Below are 17983 nucleotides of genomic sequence, written 5' to 3'. Positions count from 1 at the left end.
TGACAACACCAGGAGAAGGGGAAAAAACAACACATTAAGCCAAAATCTTTTGTCTCTGCAAACGAATGAACTATGACAGGCTTGCAGAAGAATAATGCATTCTAACATGCCTCTGATGTGCCTAGCAAATAGAGTGCCACCCCCTTGCCCCTCAAACTCCCCCTCTGTTTCTCCTCCTTCTCTCTAATACAGTAGATGGCAATAATCGGTTACAGTACATGTCCAACAACATTAATGAAAAACTTCCAACAAATTGGCAACCCAATACATGCCTGAAAGACTTTAGGATTGTAACTGACATGGCTCCTGACAGAAAATCTGCCATTTTCATATCAAGACAAGAGTATGATTCATATATCATACATATGACATAACAGCTAACTGTTACTACTTGCCTGAGCCCGAGGCTCAGTTTGTCCAATCACATCCAGTCCACTTAGGAAATAGTTCATCAGTGTTTCTAAATGGCCCTGTGTGTCTTTGTTTGGCCTGTCTGAGAGCTGGCACTGCCAAGGTAATAACCCTACATTACACTGTGTTAGAGCAGGGAGAGGGGGGCAGATGGGGACCACCGTGGGGGAGTGATGAAAGCTTTTACCAGGCTTCTAATGGACCAATTATACATGTGACCTGTGTCCAGTGCATCGCCAATCACAATGAGCCATGGCCTTTGTGTATCCCAAACAACCACGGAAAGAGAAGCTAATGCAGTAATGTTGCTGCTCACCATGTGTGATTAGACTCTGTCCCTGTAGGGTTGAAATGTATTGTTGGATATATGAATAGGTTTTAAAGTACAGCCTTTAATGCGCTGATTTCACATTGTCCCATTGATTATACAGAACTGTGTGGGGAAAAAGCCCCCTTCAGAATAGTAACCAATAATGAAGCAGTGGGTGATGTGGAATTCTATTCAACTCTCCCACACACATCCACACGTCACTGTTAGTGCCTATATAGACCATGTGATCTCCATTAGACTGGCAGCACAGAACACTGGTTACTGAAGAAGCGGGTGAACTTTAAAGATTCAAGCCGCTCAATCATTCCCAAAGAAATAGGAGAATAGCAGCCTAGCTCCAGAGACTCAGAGCAAACAGACCACGAGAAAAGTGCATGTAGATCCAACAGTAAAGGGGTGTAGAAATATTATATTTATTTTGGATCAGATACGAGTGAGACCACCTCATAAGCAATTAGTCTGAGTACAGTACACGCTACTGAGTGGCGATCCATTGAAATAGCAAAACAACCATCACCTACTGGATATTCAAAAATATCACAGGTATGTCTTAACAATAGCAGTGTATTAACACCTACTCACTGAATAATAGACAATACATCCAATTTGAATAATAAACCTTGCTCAAAATAGTCTTCCCTAATATTCTGTTGAGGGTGATTGGTTTTGTAAAGCATCACCCAACAATAAACCAAATCTCTCACCCATACACATCCTGCATGAGAGCAGACACTGCAAGGGTCTCCTGTTGAGCACTCCCTCTGGCTCCAGCAGCACATGATAATTTCCCCTCATACTCAGACAAGTGAGCCCAACAATCAGGCTTTATCCTCAAAAAAACTAAGCAAAGAACACCCTCAAAAAATCTTCAAAGCTTGGCTTTTTTAGACTGTTGAAGCATGGGGGGCACATCTGTGGGTGTGCAGAAGGCAACCACATGTTTAAGTTATTCTGTGCTGTAGGTATTGTGTCAAATTTTTATGTCAGGATATTACATTCTCTCTAATTGATATCAAACATTATGGCAGTATGATATGCTTTCACATTGTGCCTGTGAAATTGTTATGCTCATCAAAGCAACAATAGGGGCCTATATAAAGTCATCATAACGTATGGTGTCCCATTAGTTATACCGAGCTAATGATGTTGTGGAACAGCAGGTCTGAATGATAAATCCCTTTCACAGTAACATTAAGCCGATTTGAAAATGCTATTTGAAATCATTAGTCCATGGAAAAAAGGTACTTTTCAGAAAATATTTTGCTTTCCATATTAAACTAATTCCAATTTGTGAATGCAGCTATACTCTTTAATAACCGTTACTGCACAAGTATGACCGAAACGTTTACCTTTTTTCCCGCAAATTTCAAAAGCTGTCGCAATTGAGATATTTCAGATATTTCCATTTGTGCTCATCTCCATGGTATGCGCAATCACTTTGTCCTCTTATAATGGGGTGTGAAAAATGTGATGGGATAAGCGTTGAGAAAGAGACAGATCTGTAGAGAGATAGATCTCAGCTCTGGGTAATTAATATCTGCAGAAGGCGTTGGTGCTAGCTGAGATGACAGGCTGATGAATGTTGCAGTAGTAATAGTAGCAGACCAGTTACCACTGGGGAGTGATGATATGTCTGTGTCACAGCCTGCGGACCTGTTTGTGTGTCTAGAATACCAGCCTGGTCTCATAGGCTAGACGTAACATAGTACATGTAAATCCAGGACACTTAAATGAGTTTCATATGTTACGCTTGATATGGTTACATAAGACAGATGGTTACTTAAGGCGAAGATGAAAGTAGGGTGGCTGGTCATGGTGGATGGGTGGGCGTATAATGTGGATGTCTAGCAACTAAAAGGGTGCGAGTTCAAATTTCATCAAGGACAACTTTAGTATTTTAGCTAATTAGTAGCTTTTCAACTACTTACTACTTTTTAGCTACTTTGAAACTACTTAGAATGTTAGGTAACCCTTCCCCAAACCCTAACCTTAATCCTAACCCCTATAATGTAATGCGAATTGCAATTTGTAACATATTGTACAAAATGGGTGATGGATATCCACAAATTAATATACAACAAGAAACGTAATATATCATACTAAAGTTTTGTTTCTGATTTACGTACTGAATAATACGAAATGCTCTGATACCAAGTTGAGAATACCCCTTTCTTATTCGACTCTCCTGAGGGTTGAGCATGTTGTGTGTGTGGTACATACAGGAAAAAGTGGTCACCCAGGCTGATATTGGTGAAAGCAAAAATAGACTAAGCCCTGTTTGAATTCCTTTATGACATCCCTGATCCCTCACACCGAGGTCGACATTTAATGAGTGTCTAGACAAGTAGAGACATAGTTATTGCACATGTCTAATGAGAAAAACGGTCTATTCATCACTGAAATAGATCATGTTTTTATGGTTCATGTCATGTAATGCTTTTTACCACTCAACTATCTCCTTCCACCCACGTATGAGTCTTGTGAATACTATAGCTGACTGCTAAAGGTTTCAGTCATGTGTCTCTCAGTGTGTCTTCTCTGTAATGGGGACATCTGTTGATGTGACACCAGAGGGGAGGAAGAGGAAGACAGGGCCATTTCCTACTCTAACTCCCTCATCACTAAACAAAGTATCTCTGCATGTCTTAATTGATACTCAGTCCCAAGTGTAGAAATGCATTTTTCATCTGGTCATGTAAAATACAGGAGTCTGTAGATTGGCCATGACTATGGTTAGGAGATGGCTGGAGAGGTCTGCAGAGCAGAGGGATACATACCCCAGCCCAATCAAGTTATCACCACTAAGTCACTATGCAATGAGTGGCCAATGAGATTACAATATTTCACATGGCAAAGAAAGCTATCCACTCAAATGTCAAGTGACGTTATGATTTGATCCACAGCCTCAAGGTCCATTCGATTCAGTTTGATTGCCTGCCCATGGACAACATGTGGTTTTGTGGTTCAGCATCATCAGCATATTTTGAAAGCTAAGTGAAAGGTCTGGTGAATTACTCTGATTTTAAGGACATGTGGGCCTTGCTCCATATGAACTCACTGGTTAAACTCTACCCTTAAACAAAGATCAATAGTGTTGTCCCTGGGAAGAAAGGTTCAATCTGAGAGGACCCCGACCACAGTCCTGCTGTGATGTATTGATATTTATGTGGTTGGGTTAAACACTCAATTCCAATGGTCAACTACTCAATAAATGCTATTAAAGATAAATAACCTTAGACTGCAGCCGGCCCGGTCCCATCAATGAGGGCTGGTCTACTCTGGACTGATGAGTAGTGTGGTAGCAATTCTATAGGAAGAAAGAGACTGTAGATTCCTCTTACAACAACTTTATTATAAGATTTGCAAAAATGAAGCAATCAACCATTACCAAAAATGGTTCAGAGTTGAAAGCTTAACAAACATAGCCGGGTCTCTGCTTTTATAGAAAAGCACAACCTCTTTTGTCTTAGGTGGCAGTTTAGCAGATGTGTGGAAACAGGGGCAGAACATATTGTAAAAGGCAATTGGTTTGTCTGTGCAGATTAAGATAGACCGACGTTGATATCACGATGGCTCAACCGTATAACTGTGTTTTGTTACAGTTCACAGTATAATGTGCTCCTTCCTGCAATGTTCCACACAGCTCACTTTCTGTAGATAGTAAACTCACAGGATATCTCACATATCTCACATGCTGCGGTCGCACCTAACGGATCTTAGCTATATACCCAGTCTTGTGACTGAGTCACACAAAGACAAGTTTGTATCAGGTTAAAAAAACACTAGCATATAACAAGAGACTATTCTTTAAGCAGCAAAACACAGGATAGCATGACTAATCATGACATTTCCTCCCTTTTGAGACTAAGTCTCAACCTAATAGAAAATTATTTACAAGCATTTTCATTAAACACACATTAACATGAGGTAAAAGGAAAGACTTTCTCACACTTCGTATATTACCATTGTAAATGCCCGCCATTGTTATTGGCGTTCCATCACTTGACGTAGTGCAATTCATTCTCAGAAGGAACATATGAATTTAAACATCAGTACCTACTTCATCACCACACATGTCCATATTGCCACAGGGTCACCATGACAGTAGGCCCTTAACTCTACCTTGGGAGCACTATTCACATAACCCCCGTCGTGATCATGGCCTATGGACATGCTGAACCATTAACCTGTTGAGTGTAGGGGGTATTTTGATGTTTGGATGAAAAACATATCCAAATTAAACTGCCTATTTTTCAGGCCCAGAAGCTAGAATATGCATATAATTCAGATTAGGATAGGGATAGAAATGAGGATAGAAAACACTCTAAAGTTTCCAAAACTGTCAAAATATTGTCTGTGAGTATAACAGAACTGATATTGCAGGCGAATACCTGAGGAAAATCCTCTTATTTTGAAAGCTCCCTGTTCCATTGCATGCCTTCCCTCCATTTAAAGGGATATCAACCAGATTCATTTTCCTATGGCTTCCACATGGTGTGAACAGTCTTTAGACATAGTGTCAGCCTTTTATTCTGAAAAATGAGCGAGAACGATCACATCGTGTCAATGGATGGCTGGGTGCCAGCAGAGTTTTGCATGTGCAACAGCTTGGAGCAGACATTTTTTGCTCTCTCTCCTATTGAAAAAGCTACGGTCCGGTTGAAATATTATCGATTATTTATTGTAAAAACAACCTGAGGATTGATTATAAAAAACGTTTTACATGTTTAGAAGAACTTTACGGATACTATTTGGAATTTTCGTCTGCCCTGTCGTGACCGCTTGAGCCTGTGAATTACTCAACAAAACACGCCAATCAATGGAGGTATTTTGGATATAAAAATAATCTTTATGGAACAAAAGGAGCATTTATTGTGTAACTGGGAGTCTCGTGAGTGCAAACATCTGAAGATCATCAAAGGTAAGCGATTCATTTGATTGCTTTTCTGACTTTCGTGACCAATCTACTTTGCTGCTAGCTGTTCATAATGTTTGTAATGTCCTTACATAAACGCTTGGATTGCTTTTGCTGAAAAGCTTTTTTGAAATCTGACACGCCAGGTGGTTTAACCTTTTTGAGATAGGAGGCAGCATTTTCACTTTTGGATGAATAGCGTGCCCAGAGTGAACTGCCTCCTACTCTGTCCCAGATGCTAATATGTGTATATTATTAGTAGTATTGGATAGAAAACACTCTGACATTTCTAAAACTGTTTGAATGATGTCTGTGAGTATAACAGAACTCAAATGGCAGGTGAAAACCTGAGAAAAATCCAACCAGGAAGTGGGACATCTGAGGTTTGTAGTTTTTCAAAGCTTGGCCTACCGAATACATGATGTCCTATGAGTGTCATCTGATGAAGTTCATCAAAGGTTAGTGATTAATGTTACCTATATTTCTGCTTTTTGTGACTCCTATCTTTGGCTGGAAAAATGGCTGTGTATTTTTTTGACTTGGCTATGACCTAACATAATCACATGTGGTGCTTTCACTGTAATGCATGTTTGAAATCAGAAACGATGGGTAGATTAACAAGGTGTTTATCTTTCATTTGCTGTATTGGACTTGTTAATGTGTGAAGGTTACATATTTCTAAAAAATATTTTTGAATTTCGTGCGCTGCCTTTTCAGCGGAATGTTGTCGAGGGGTTCTGCTAGCGGAAAGGTTAACAACAAGCTAAGCTGTGTTTTGCTATATTGCACTTGTGATTTCATGAAAATGTAATATTTTTAGTAATTTAATTTGAATTTGGCGCTCTGCAATTCAGCGGATGTTGACGAAAATGATCCCGCTAGCGGGATGGGTGCCTCGAGGTTTTAACCACTTCAGGATTTTCAATAATAAGACCAGAATTGCTAGCAGCTCACCTCAAGGCTATACAGAATAGGGAAGAACTTAACATGTTGGTAGCAATGGGAGGGGGGAGTATGCCAAATTATAGGTGACCATTGCTGTACATTCATATCCTGAGGTGACGGTAACTTGAATATTGCAGTGGAACATCTGAAAGAGCTCAGCGGTGATCTCGCAAGCGAACACCAACCAGACAACAATTGGAATCCGTTTGGATGGGTTCAGTCATTATTTAGAGTTATGGGAGCTACAATATTTCACTGGTTAATTTATGGCTTAGTGATCTTATTTACAATAATGCTTATTATAACTTGTGTTAAGAAATTGTGCAGCAAAGCCGTTGAGACTATTCTTGCCATGCCATTACTGACCCCTGAAGGAGACACCTCAGAACTCTATTTACCTGATTTATTTCCTATGTCTGATTACATGTCTGATGAAGACTATGATAATCCATAATACCAAGGTAAAAACATTCAGTTAAATTTACCAAAGATTCTAAATGATATCCTAATTGATCTAAATCATGGCCATTTTCTGATGCCCCATACCAAGGAAATAACCCACACCAAAAACGTTTCATGTTTCAAGGATCGTCTTGACTAAATTGGAACGTCATTCAATTGTGAAATACTACTTCAAACCCGTCTTAATCTGCTTGGAATGGAGGAGTTGGTTTTATGCATTACAACAATGGAGATATTTAGTTGACCAAAAACACAGCACCCTGTCGAATTTGTTGGTAAATAAAGATATGCCTTCACCACAGATCGAATAATGATCAGTAAACGTGGCTTGAGACATATTGATGTGGAGGCCTGAAGTCTGGAACAGGGGACAGGCTACAATATATCACTGGGACAGTAGATGCACTGTAGTCTGGTGCATTTGTTCAAGATGATTATCAGATCCCTGGTTGTCTTTCATATCTGATTCCCACTGCTACACTCTAGATAATACATAGAGTTCTGAGGAAACTGCAGATGTTCCCCTCCCCTAAATGAGGCTTATGCCAATGCTACATTATTCAACCAGTAAAACTACAGCACATTCTCTGGAGTGGCCTTTAGTACATTCAGCTGCAGCTGCTGTTTCAGCCTGTTGAAGAGATAAAACACAGCTGTCACAGAGGCTGACAGAAAACTGGAGAAAGAAACACACTGGTTTTAACTACAGTTACAGGGCCTGAATAATACTGAATGGGTAAGCCTTTACCAGCCATACTGTGTAACGAACCATGCATGGAATGATCCAGACAAGCTCTTGCAGTCTTTCCAAGTCATATTCTCTGCTGCCAGTTTGTTAATGGAAATTGGACAGAAGCAGGCATATCTCGAGTGGCCCATTTTTCAAGACAAACATTAAGAGACTGGCTCTGGTTGGAAATGAGACAGGAATGATGACTCAGGCATATTGATGTGTAGAGTGAATGTCTGCTTCTGTCTGAATAGTGGTGTACCCCACATTCAGTTTAATGGGAATGCTAGAAGCGCATGTTCCATTTATCCAGCTACATCCTATTTGAGAAGACACTGTAATTAACACGTTTGCATTCTCAGATAGGATTCATTGAATTGTGTTATGGAGATATTACTTGGGTTGTGACAATGGCAGGTTCGGGAATGGGGTTTGCCGGAGTTGGATTAGAATAGGCTCTGGTACACGATGTCTGGGTTCTAAAATAATTATGGTGCACCAATGTGCACAATCAAATCTACCTCTCATATTTTTGCTGATGGCAAATCACCATTAATGCATTTTCCCCTAAAAGTTTTACCCTGTGAAGGTTTACTCTATGAAGTTTCATTTGATCAAATCAAATCAAATGGTATTGGTCACATACACCTGGTTAGCAGATGTTAATGCTAGTGTAGATAAATGCTTGTGCTTGTAGTTCTGACAGTGCAGTAATATCTAACAAGTAATCTTACAAATTCACAACAACTACCTTATACACACAAATGTAAAGGGATGAATAAGAATATGTTCATATAAATATATGGATGAGCGATGCAGTAGATGGTATAAAATACAGTATATACATATGAGATGAGTAATGTAGGATATGTAGATATTATTATCTAAAGTGACTAGTGATACCTTTATTAAATCCATGTATTCAATTTATTAAAGTTGCCAGAGATTTTAGTCTATATGTTGGCAGCAGCCACTCTATGGTAGTGATGGCTGTTTAACAGTCTCTCGGTCCCAGCTTTGATGCACCTGTACTATCCTCGCCTTCTGGATGATAGCAGGGTGAACAGGCAGTGGCTCAGGTGGTTGTTGTCCTTGATTATCTTTTTGGCCTTCCTGTGAAATTGGGTGGTGTAGGTGTCCTGGAGGGCAGGTAGTTTGCCCCCGGTGATGCGTTGTGCAGACCTCACTACCCTCTGGAGAGCCTTGCGGTTATGGGCGGAGCAGTTTCCGTACCAGGCGGTGATACAGCCCGACAGGACACTCTCGATTGTGCATCTGTAAAAGTTTGTGAGAGTTTTAGGTGACAAGCCTCCTGAGGTTGAAGACGCGCTGTGGCGCCTTCTTCACCACGCTGTCTGTGTGGGTGGACCATTTCAGTTTGTCCGTGATGTGTATGCCGAGGAACTTAAAACGTTCCACTTTCTCCACTACTGTCCTGTTGATGTGGGTAGGGGATTCTCCCTCTGCTGTTTCCTGAAGTCCACAATTACCTCCTTTGTTTTGTTGATGTTGATTGAGAGGTTATTTTCCTGACACCACACTCCGAGGGCCCTCACCTCCTCCCTGTAGTCCGTCTCGTCATTGTTGGTAATCAAGCCTACGACTGTAGTGTCGTCTGCAAACTTGATGATTGAGTTGGAGGCGTGCATGGCCACGCAGTCGTGGGTGAACAGGGAGTACAGGAGAGGGCTGAGAACGCACCCTTGTGGGGCCACAGTGTTGAGGATCAGCAGGGTGGAGATGTTGTTACCTACCCTCACCACCTGGGGGCGGCCCATTAGGAAGTCCAGGACCCAGTTGCACAGGGCGGGGTCGAGACCCAGGGTTTTGAGCTTAATGATGAGTTTGGGGGGTACTGTGGTGTTAAATGCTGAGCTGTAGTCAATGAACAGCATTCTTGGGCAGTGTGCAGTTTGATAGCGATTGCGTCGTCTGTGGACCTACTGGGGCGGTAATCAAATTGGAGTGGGTCAAGTAGTATCAGGTAGGGTGGAGGTGATATGATCCTTGACTAGTCTCTCAAAGCACTTCATTATGACAGAAGTGGGTGCTACGAGGTGATAGTCATTTAGTTCAGTTACCTTAGGTTTCTTGGGAACAGGAACAATTGTGGCCATCTTGAAGCACGTGGGCAGAGCAGACGTGGATAGGGATTGATGGAATATGTCTGTAAACACAACAGACAGCAGGCTCTGAGGACGTCGCTAGGGATGCCGTCTGGGCCGGCAGCCTTGCGAGGGTTAAGGCGTTTAAAAGTTTTACCCACGTTGGCCATGGTGAAGGAGAGCCCACAGGCTTTGGCAGTGGGCCGTGTCAGTGGCACTATGTTGTCCTCAAAGCGAGCAAAGAAGTTGTTTAATCTTGGAACTCCCTCTCCCGGATCCAGGAGAATTGTCATCAACTGACACTAATTAGCATAACGCAACGGACAAAAAATATTACTAGAAAATATTCATATTCATGAAATCACATGTGAAATATATTGAAACAGAGCTTAGCCTTTTGTTAATCACCCTGTCATCTCAGATTTTTAAATTATGCTTTACAGCCAAAGCAAGACAAGCATTTGTGTAAGTTTATCGATGGCCTAGCATAGCATTGAACAGAAATGTAATGGTTCATTGGATCAGTCTAAAACTTTGCGCATGAACTGCTGCCATCTAGTGACCAATATCTAATTGGAACCTGGGCTGGAATAATACATTATGGCCTTTCTCTTTTATTTCAAAGATGATGGTACAAAAAAAAATACAAAACGCCCCCTTTTTAAAATGTTCACCTAAACTTACATACCCAAATCTAACTGCCTGTAGCTCAGGCCCTGATGCAAAGATATGCATTTTCTTGGTACCATTTGAAAATAAACACTTTTAAGTTTTTGGAAATGTGAAAGGAATGTAGGAGAATATAACACATTAGATCTGGTAAAAGATAATACAAATAAAAAAAACATAAAATAAAAAAAATTGTACCATCATCTTTGAAATGCAAGAGAAAGGCCATAATGTATTATTCCAGCCCAGGTGCAATTTAGATATTGGCCACTAGATGACAGTAGGGTATGTGCAAAGTTTTAGTCTGATTCAATGAACCATTGAATTTATTTTCAAAATGTTGTTTCAAGGCTGCCCAAATGTGCCTTATTTGTTCATTAATAACTCTTCATGTTCAAAACTGTGCACTCTCCTCAAACAATAAATAGTGTGGTATTATTTCACTGTAATAGCTACTGTAAATTGGACAGTGCAGTTAGATTAATTTAACAAGAATTTAAGCTTTTTGCCAATATCAGATATGTCTATGTGCTGGGAAATGTTCTTGTTACTTACAACCTCATGCTAACGCATTAGCCTACGTTAGATGAACCGTCCTGCAGGGGACTCACCAATCCTGATGAAGCAGTGACCAACAAGTGTTTCACCTTGTGATTCAGGCTGTGATGCTCGGCAAGTGGATGCATCGATCTCCTGCTTCTTCTGATATCAGCGTGGCTATTGTTTGCTGGACTCAGGTCCTGAGCCTGCCGTTGGCTTGAGCTGGAGTGGCTGTTATTTAAGTCCCGCCGTGGGACTATGCTGGTGTTGTATACTTCAGTTGCATTGTGGCCAGTTCTCGCTCTGGAATGTTGTGCTCCTCCCAGGGCACATACAACAGCTGAAATGAGAAGACTGACCACGAAATCAACAAACATGATGCATAGAGTCCGGTCCTGGTCCTCCCTTGGAATCTGGGGTTGCCTACGACAGGACATCAGCTGGTACATCCTCGCAGTAGCTTACCATTTGATCCTCGCAACCCATCAATGTCAACCTGTTCTGTGGGAATGGAGTGTTAGGCATTCTCATGGGTCTTCCTGTGAGTATTTCATGAGGTGCTAAACCAGTGGTACGATGTGGGAGTCCACGCATGTACATCAGAGCCAGAGGCATTAATGTTACCCATGGCAATCCGGTCTCAGTCATCAGTTAAGTCAATTTAATTTTCAGTGTTTCGTTGGCTCTCTCGACAAGACCGTTATTGGCCGGATGATAACTACAATGTGTTCGTAGGTCAATCTGCAAACTTTCAGAGATGTTCTGAGTAACATTATTTTAAAAATGAGAGCCGTTGTCTGACATTAATTTGGCCGACAGACCCCACCTAGGGATGATTTCCCTTAGTAGGTTCTTTGCTACAGCCATTTATGTGGCATGCTTCTACCCATTTGGAGAAGGCATCAACCACAACCAGGCAGTACTTATTCCCCTGGCATGGAGTAAGCTCAATGAATTCCATCATTATGAGCTCAAATGTCCTGACATAGGCATCGGAATGCCTCTGCCTGCATTGTTAGTCATACAAATCAAACACTTAACAGAAAATTGCTAAGCAAAAACAGAAAATCCAGGTGCAAACCAAAAATGATGCACAATTTCTACAACTCCCCCCTTTGACACAAGGTCTTGGCCATGTGCCAACTTAGCCACATAGGGGAAGCAAGGTCTGGGTAACACGGGAAGGCCGTTTGGCCCCAGCAGAGATTCCTGTGTGTGTCAAAGGAACACTTCTTCCTCCATTATCTCACCTTCCCAGGCCCTGCACCTGATTTCAGATCAGAAACATCCTGTAATGAAAACATATTTGCAGCAGAAACAGGAAGTGAAACAATTTGGAGAGTGGGGGAAACAATCAACATGGCAGCTGCTTTTGTAGCCATATCAGCCATAGCATTCCCTTTAGAGATAGGATCAGATGCGTTAGTGTGAGCTTGGCACTTGCAGACAAAAATGGATGTTGGCAAGAGAATGGCTTCCAACAGGTTCGCAATCAGTTTAGAATGTAAAATCATCTCACCAGATGAGGTAAGGAACCCACGATGCTGCCACAATGTTCCAAAATCGTGCAACACCTAAAATGGGTATATGCTATCAGTATAAATGGTAACAGTTTTATCCTTAGCTAGAATGCATGCCCTTGTCAGTGCAAACAATTCTGCAGCTTGAGCTGACAGATGTGATGGCAGTTTTGCACTCTCTAGAGTATCTACAGCTGCTTACTTGGATTTGGACACTTTCTAGTGAGATGTACTTCTTATCCACAGTTGTAACAAACATAGTTCCTGTCCTGTTGTTGCTGTTGTCTGGCCCACCCGTCAGCACTGGCTCCCCCTCCTCTTCCTCTACCCCTTCCCATTACCCTCTGTCCATCATTTTGAGGTCTTCCCTGAACCTGCCCCTGCTGGCCCTCTCCTTGATTAAAAAAAAGCCAGCTGTGCAGCTTGTAACTTGGCTTTTCTATTCTGTTTTGTCTTGTCTTCTTGAGGCAGTTGTTGCCTCTCAGTGTGTTTACAGTGTTCAATAACCACTTGTAGACTAGTAGTTTCCCAGCCAATGCAGATCGTTTTAACCTGTTTAACAAGGGCTGGCTAAAGTACATTCATTAGGGCAGCCTTCAAGAGGCTGTCGTAGTCATCATTGCGGCGGCCATTAGTCATTGGTTTGAGCCCGCTATGCTTACCGTAGCAGGTCTCCAGCCTATGTTTGTAATCTTCCAACGATTCTTTATCTTTCTCCGTGCAACTATGGATAACTGCCCAATCAGTCATGGGTGGGTAATGTTCTTTTATGCGATCACACAGTGTAGCCAGTTGGGTCTGATAGGCTCCACCCTCTTCCCAATGGTAGTTTTCATCAAAGATTCCCTCCACATTCGCCCATTGTAGCCCCATCTTGATACAGCAAATGTGTGTGATCTCAGCTTCAGATGGCTTGAACAGCCGGGCCATCTTCAGTAGCTGTGTGGTAAAATCACCAGCTTCCTTTGTAGGATCTGGAAGCTTTTTTAGCAATGTCCTGGATGTCCATGAGCGGGTGCCAATCGTCACGGCCCTCTTCACCATCCGCAGGTTGCGGTTGTGGATTAGGGAATGTTACCAGAGGTGCCTGAAGAAAGGTTGTGTTTGGGTCCCCTTTTTTACCTGTTTTGGTCGTGATCGTTGGGGGTGAGGGACTTAGCTGCATGGTAGGGGTCGATGTTGATGGTGGACTAAGTTCCCAGAGTCCATCAACACCAGAGACGGGACTCAATGTGGGCGGTGCACGAAACGGATTTCCACAGCTCATGTGCTGCCTCCGAGGGGTCTGCTGGTAGAGCTGCGGTGGGGGCAACAAAAGCACACCATGGAATAATCTGAGTACAACGCTCAGCCACCAAAACAAGCCATACAGATACCCGCCATGTTGTGGAGTCAACAGAAGTCAGAAAAAGCATTATAAATATTCACTTACCTTTGATGATCTTCATTGGAATGCACTCCCAGGAATCCCAGTTCCACAATAAATGTTTGTTTTGTTCGATAAAGTCCATCATTTATGTCCAAATACCTCCTTTTTGTTCCCGCGTTTAGTTCACAAATCCAAATTCATAAGGCGCAGGTACTTAGACGAAAAGACGAAAAGTCAAAACAGTTGCATTACAGTTTGTAGAAACATGTCAAACGATGTATAGAATCAATCTTTAGGATGTTTTTATCATACATCTTCAATAATATTCCAACCGGACAATTCATTTTTCTTTAGGTATGAAAGGGAACGCAGCTCGCAGCAAACACTTGAAAACCTACAAACCTCAGATTTCCCACTTCCTGGTTGGATTTCTTCTCAGGCTTTTGCCTGCCATATGAGTTCTGTTATACTCACAGACATAATTCAAACAGTTTTAGAAACTTCAGAGTGTTTTCTATCCAAATCTACTAATGATATGCATATCTTAGCTTCTGGGCCTGAGTAGCAGGCAGTTTACTCTGGGCACCTTATTCATCTAAGCTACTCAATACTGCCCCCCAGCCATAAGAAGCTAAGGCTTCCCTCTCCCACTTTCTAAACTTACCCTGATAATAAAACGTAGCTCAATGTGCCTTTTAAGAGAACTGCTCCTGTTCGGAGTGGTACCTGTTCCAGAATGTCCCTGCCACATTTATCTGCCATTATTTTCATTAGCTGATCGGGCAGGCAAGGTTCTCCCTTGCTGCTCTTGGCTTCCATTGTGAAACTCCACTATACACACACACACACACACACACACACACACACACACACACACTCAAACACAAACACACAAAACATCTGTGTTTAATTAGGAACGTCTTCATTTCTTATAATTCCTAAAATTGTTTTTATATGTACAGTTGAAGTCAGAAGTGTATATACACCTTAGCCCAATACATTTAAACTCAGTTTTTCATAATTTCTGACATTTAATCCGAGTAAAAATTCCCTTTCTTAGGTCAGGTAGGATCACCACTTTATTTTAAGAATGTGAAATGTCAGAATAATAGTAGAGAGAATGATGTATTTCAGCTTTTATTTCTTTCATCACATTCCCAGTGGGTCAGAAGTTTACATACACTCAATTATTATTTGGTAGCATTGCCTTTAAATTGTTTAACTTGGGTCAAAAGCTTCCCACTAAAAGTTGGGTGAATGTTGTCCCATTCCTAATGACAGAGCTGGTGTAACTGAGTCAGGTTTGTAGGCCTCCTTGCTCGTACACTCTTTTTCAGTTCTGCCCACACATTTTCTATGGGATTGAGGTCAGGGCTTTGTGATGGCCACTCCAATACCTTGACTTTGTTGTCCTTAAGCCATTTTGCCACAACTTTGGAAGTATGCTTGGGGTCATTGTCCATTTAGAAGACCCATTTGCGACCAAGCTTTAACTTTCTGACTGATGTCTTGAGATGTTGCTTCAATATATCCACATAATTTTCCTCCCTCATGATGCCATTTATTTTGTGAAGTACACCAGCCCCTCCTGCAGCAAAGCACCCCTACAACATGATGCTGCCACCCCCATGCTTCACGGTTGGGATAGTGTTCTTCGGCTTGCAAGCATCCTGTCATGTTCTGACCTTAGTTCTTTTGTTATGTCTTTGTTTTAGTATGGTCAGGGCGTGAGTTGGGTGGGTTGTCTATGTTAGTTTTTCTATGATTTGCTATTTCTGTGTTTGACCTGGTATGGTTCTCAATCAGAGCCAGCTGTCAATCGTTGTCCCTAATTGAGAACCATATTTAGGGAGCCTGTTTTCTATTGTGTTTGGTGGGTGATTATTTTCTGTTTTCTGTTTTGTGTCTACACCAGACAGGACTGTTTCATTTCGTTCATTCTCCTTATGTTGTTTAGTGTTCTCGTGATAATAAATTATCAATATGGACACTTACCACACTGCACCTTGGTCCCCACCTTCTTCCACCAACCACGGCCGCTACACCTCCCCGTTTTTCATCCAAACATAACAATGGTCATTATGGCCAAGCAGTTCTATTTGTGTTTCATCAGACCAGAGGACATTTCTCCAAAAAGTACAATCTTTGTCCCCATGTGCAGTTGCAAACTGTAGTCTGGCTTTTTTTATGGCGGTTTTGGAGCAGTGGCTTCTTCCTTGCTGAGCAGCCATTCAGGTTATGTCGATATAGGACTTGTTTTACTGTGGATATAGATACTTTTGTACCTGTTTCCTCCAGCATTTTTACAAGGTCCTTTGCTGTTGTTCTGTGATTGATTTGCACTTTTCGCACCAAAGTACATTCATCTCTAGGAGACAGAACACGTCTCCTTCCTGGGCAGTATGACTGCTGCGTGGTCCCATGGTGTTTATACTTGCGTACTATTGTTTCTACAAATGAACGTGGTTTCTTCAGGCATTTGGAAATTGCTCCCAAGGATCAACCAGACTTGTGGAAGTCTACAAATTTGTTTCTGAGGTCTTGGCTGATTTCTTTTGATTTTTCCATGATGTCAAGCAAAGAGGAACTGAGTTTGAAGGTATGCCTTGAAATACATCCACAGGTACACCTCCAATTGACTCAAATTATGTCAATTAGCCTATCGGAAGCTTCTGAAGCCATGACATTATTTTCTGGAATTTTCCAAGCTGTTTAAAGGCACAGTCAATTTAGTGTATGTAAACTTCTGACCCACTGGAATTGTGATACAGTGAATTATAAGTGAAATAATCTGTCTGTAAACAATTGTTGGGAAAATTACTTGTGATGCACAAAGTAGATAACCGACTTCCTAAAACTATAGTTTGTTAACAAGAAATATGTGGAGTGGTTGAAAAACAAGTTTTAATGACTCCAGCCTAAGTGTATGTAAACTTCCGACTTCAACTGTATATATATAAATATATATATATATATTTAAATATTCTTAATTATTCTATGTAATATTTTATTTTATACCCACATGGTAGTTTCTCTCAAGCAAATATCCAATGTAGGTTTTACATTCATAGCTGGTTTCCCAATCATAACCAACTGTTTTACCACTACACTGATTCATTAATTTTCTTTTCAATATTTTTCTAACCTGCAGGAATATTTTCTTATTTCTATCTCAGAATTGTGCCCTGGGATCACATTACTCGTAACCGTGTCATGTCGTCCCATGGCCACTTCTCTGCTTCAACAGATAAACACAACCCCTGACTCTGATCAGGATACTTCTGCTTCAACAAAAAGATCCCACCCTACTTCAACAGGATGTTTGCCCTAAAATGACTTCTTTAATTAAAGATATCTCTGTTTTATTATAAGATTTCCTAATGAAAGATTCTAGGACATCCGCTATTCAGAAATAACTCTGCTACAACAAAGTTTCTAACTAGGGGTATCTTTTGCTCCAACAAAAGACCAAATGTGCACAACCTGTTGCCAGAACAGGATTTTCTATGATGTTTAAAAGAAATACAGTCTCACCCTATAATTTATTTTATCTGTCTGGAATGGCGTATCCACTCACTGACGCTCCCTGCCGGTCCGAGGCGGGTCCCTTTCTGCTCCATTTTAGTTCGAGTGTGGGCTCCCTTGCGCGCAGTTAACCCCGGTCTCCTCAGGAGCAATCAGCAAGCGGAGTTAGCCATCCCATCCTCATCGCCAAATTGTGGAAGCAATTCTATAGGAAAAGAGAGACTGTAGATTCCTTTTGCAACACCTTTATTATAAGATTTGCAAAAATGAAGCAATCAACCATTACCAAGAATGGTTCAGAGTTGAAAGCTTAACAAACATAGTCGTGTCTCTGCTTTTATAGAAAAAGCACAACCTCTATTGTCTATGTGGCAGTTTAGCAGACGTGTAGAACAGGGGCGGAACAGAGTGTAAAAGGCGATTGGTCTTTGCAGATTAAGATAGCCCAAGGCTGATAATAC

The 17983-nt window shown here is 41.4% G+C and overlaps 1 protein-coding gene across 5 annotated transcripts in view; it reads left to right on the top strand.

The window, feature by feature from the left end:
• Positions 1 to 17983, top strand: part of LOC112250279 (seizure protein 6 homolog) — a 204956-nt gene that overhangs the window by 130945 nt on the left and 56028 nt on the right. The window lies entirely within an intron of this gene.

This window comes from Oncorhynchus tshawytscha, linkage group LG30 (assembly GCF_018296145.1).
Source record: "Oncorhynchus tshawytscha isolate Ot180627B linkage group LG30, Otsh_v2.0, whole genome shotgun sequence".
Classification (NCBI taxonomy): Eukaryota; Metazoa; Chordata; class Actinopteri; order Salmoniformes; family Salmonidae; genus Oncorhynchus; species Oncorhynchus tshawytscha.
Note: the sequence above shows the minus strand (reverse complement) of the source record. Positions and strands in the feature narration are given on the sequence as shown.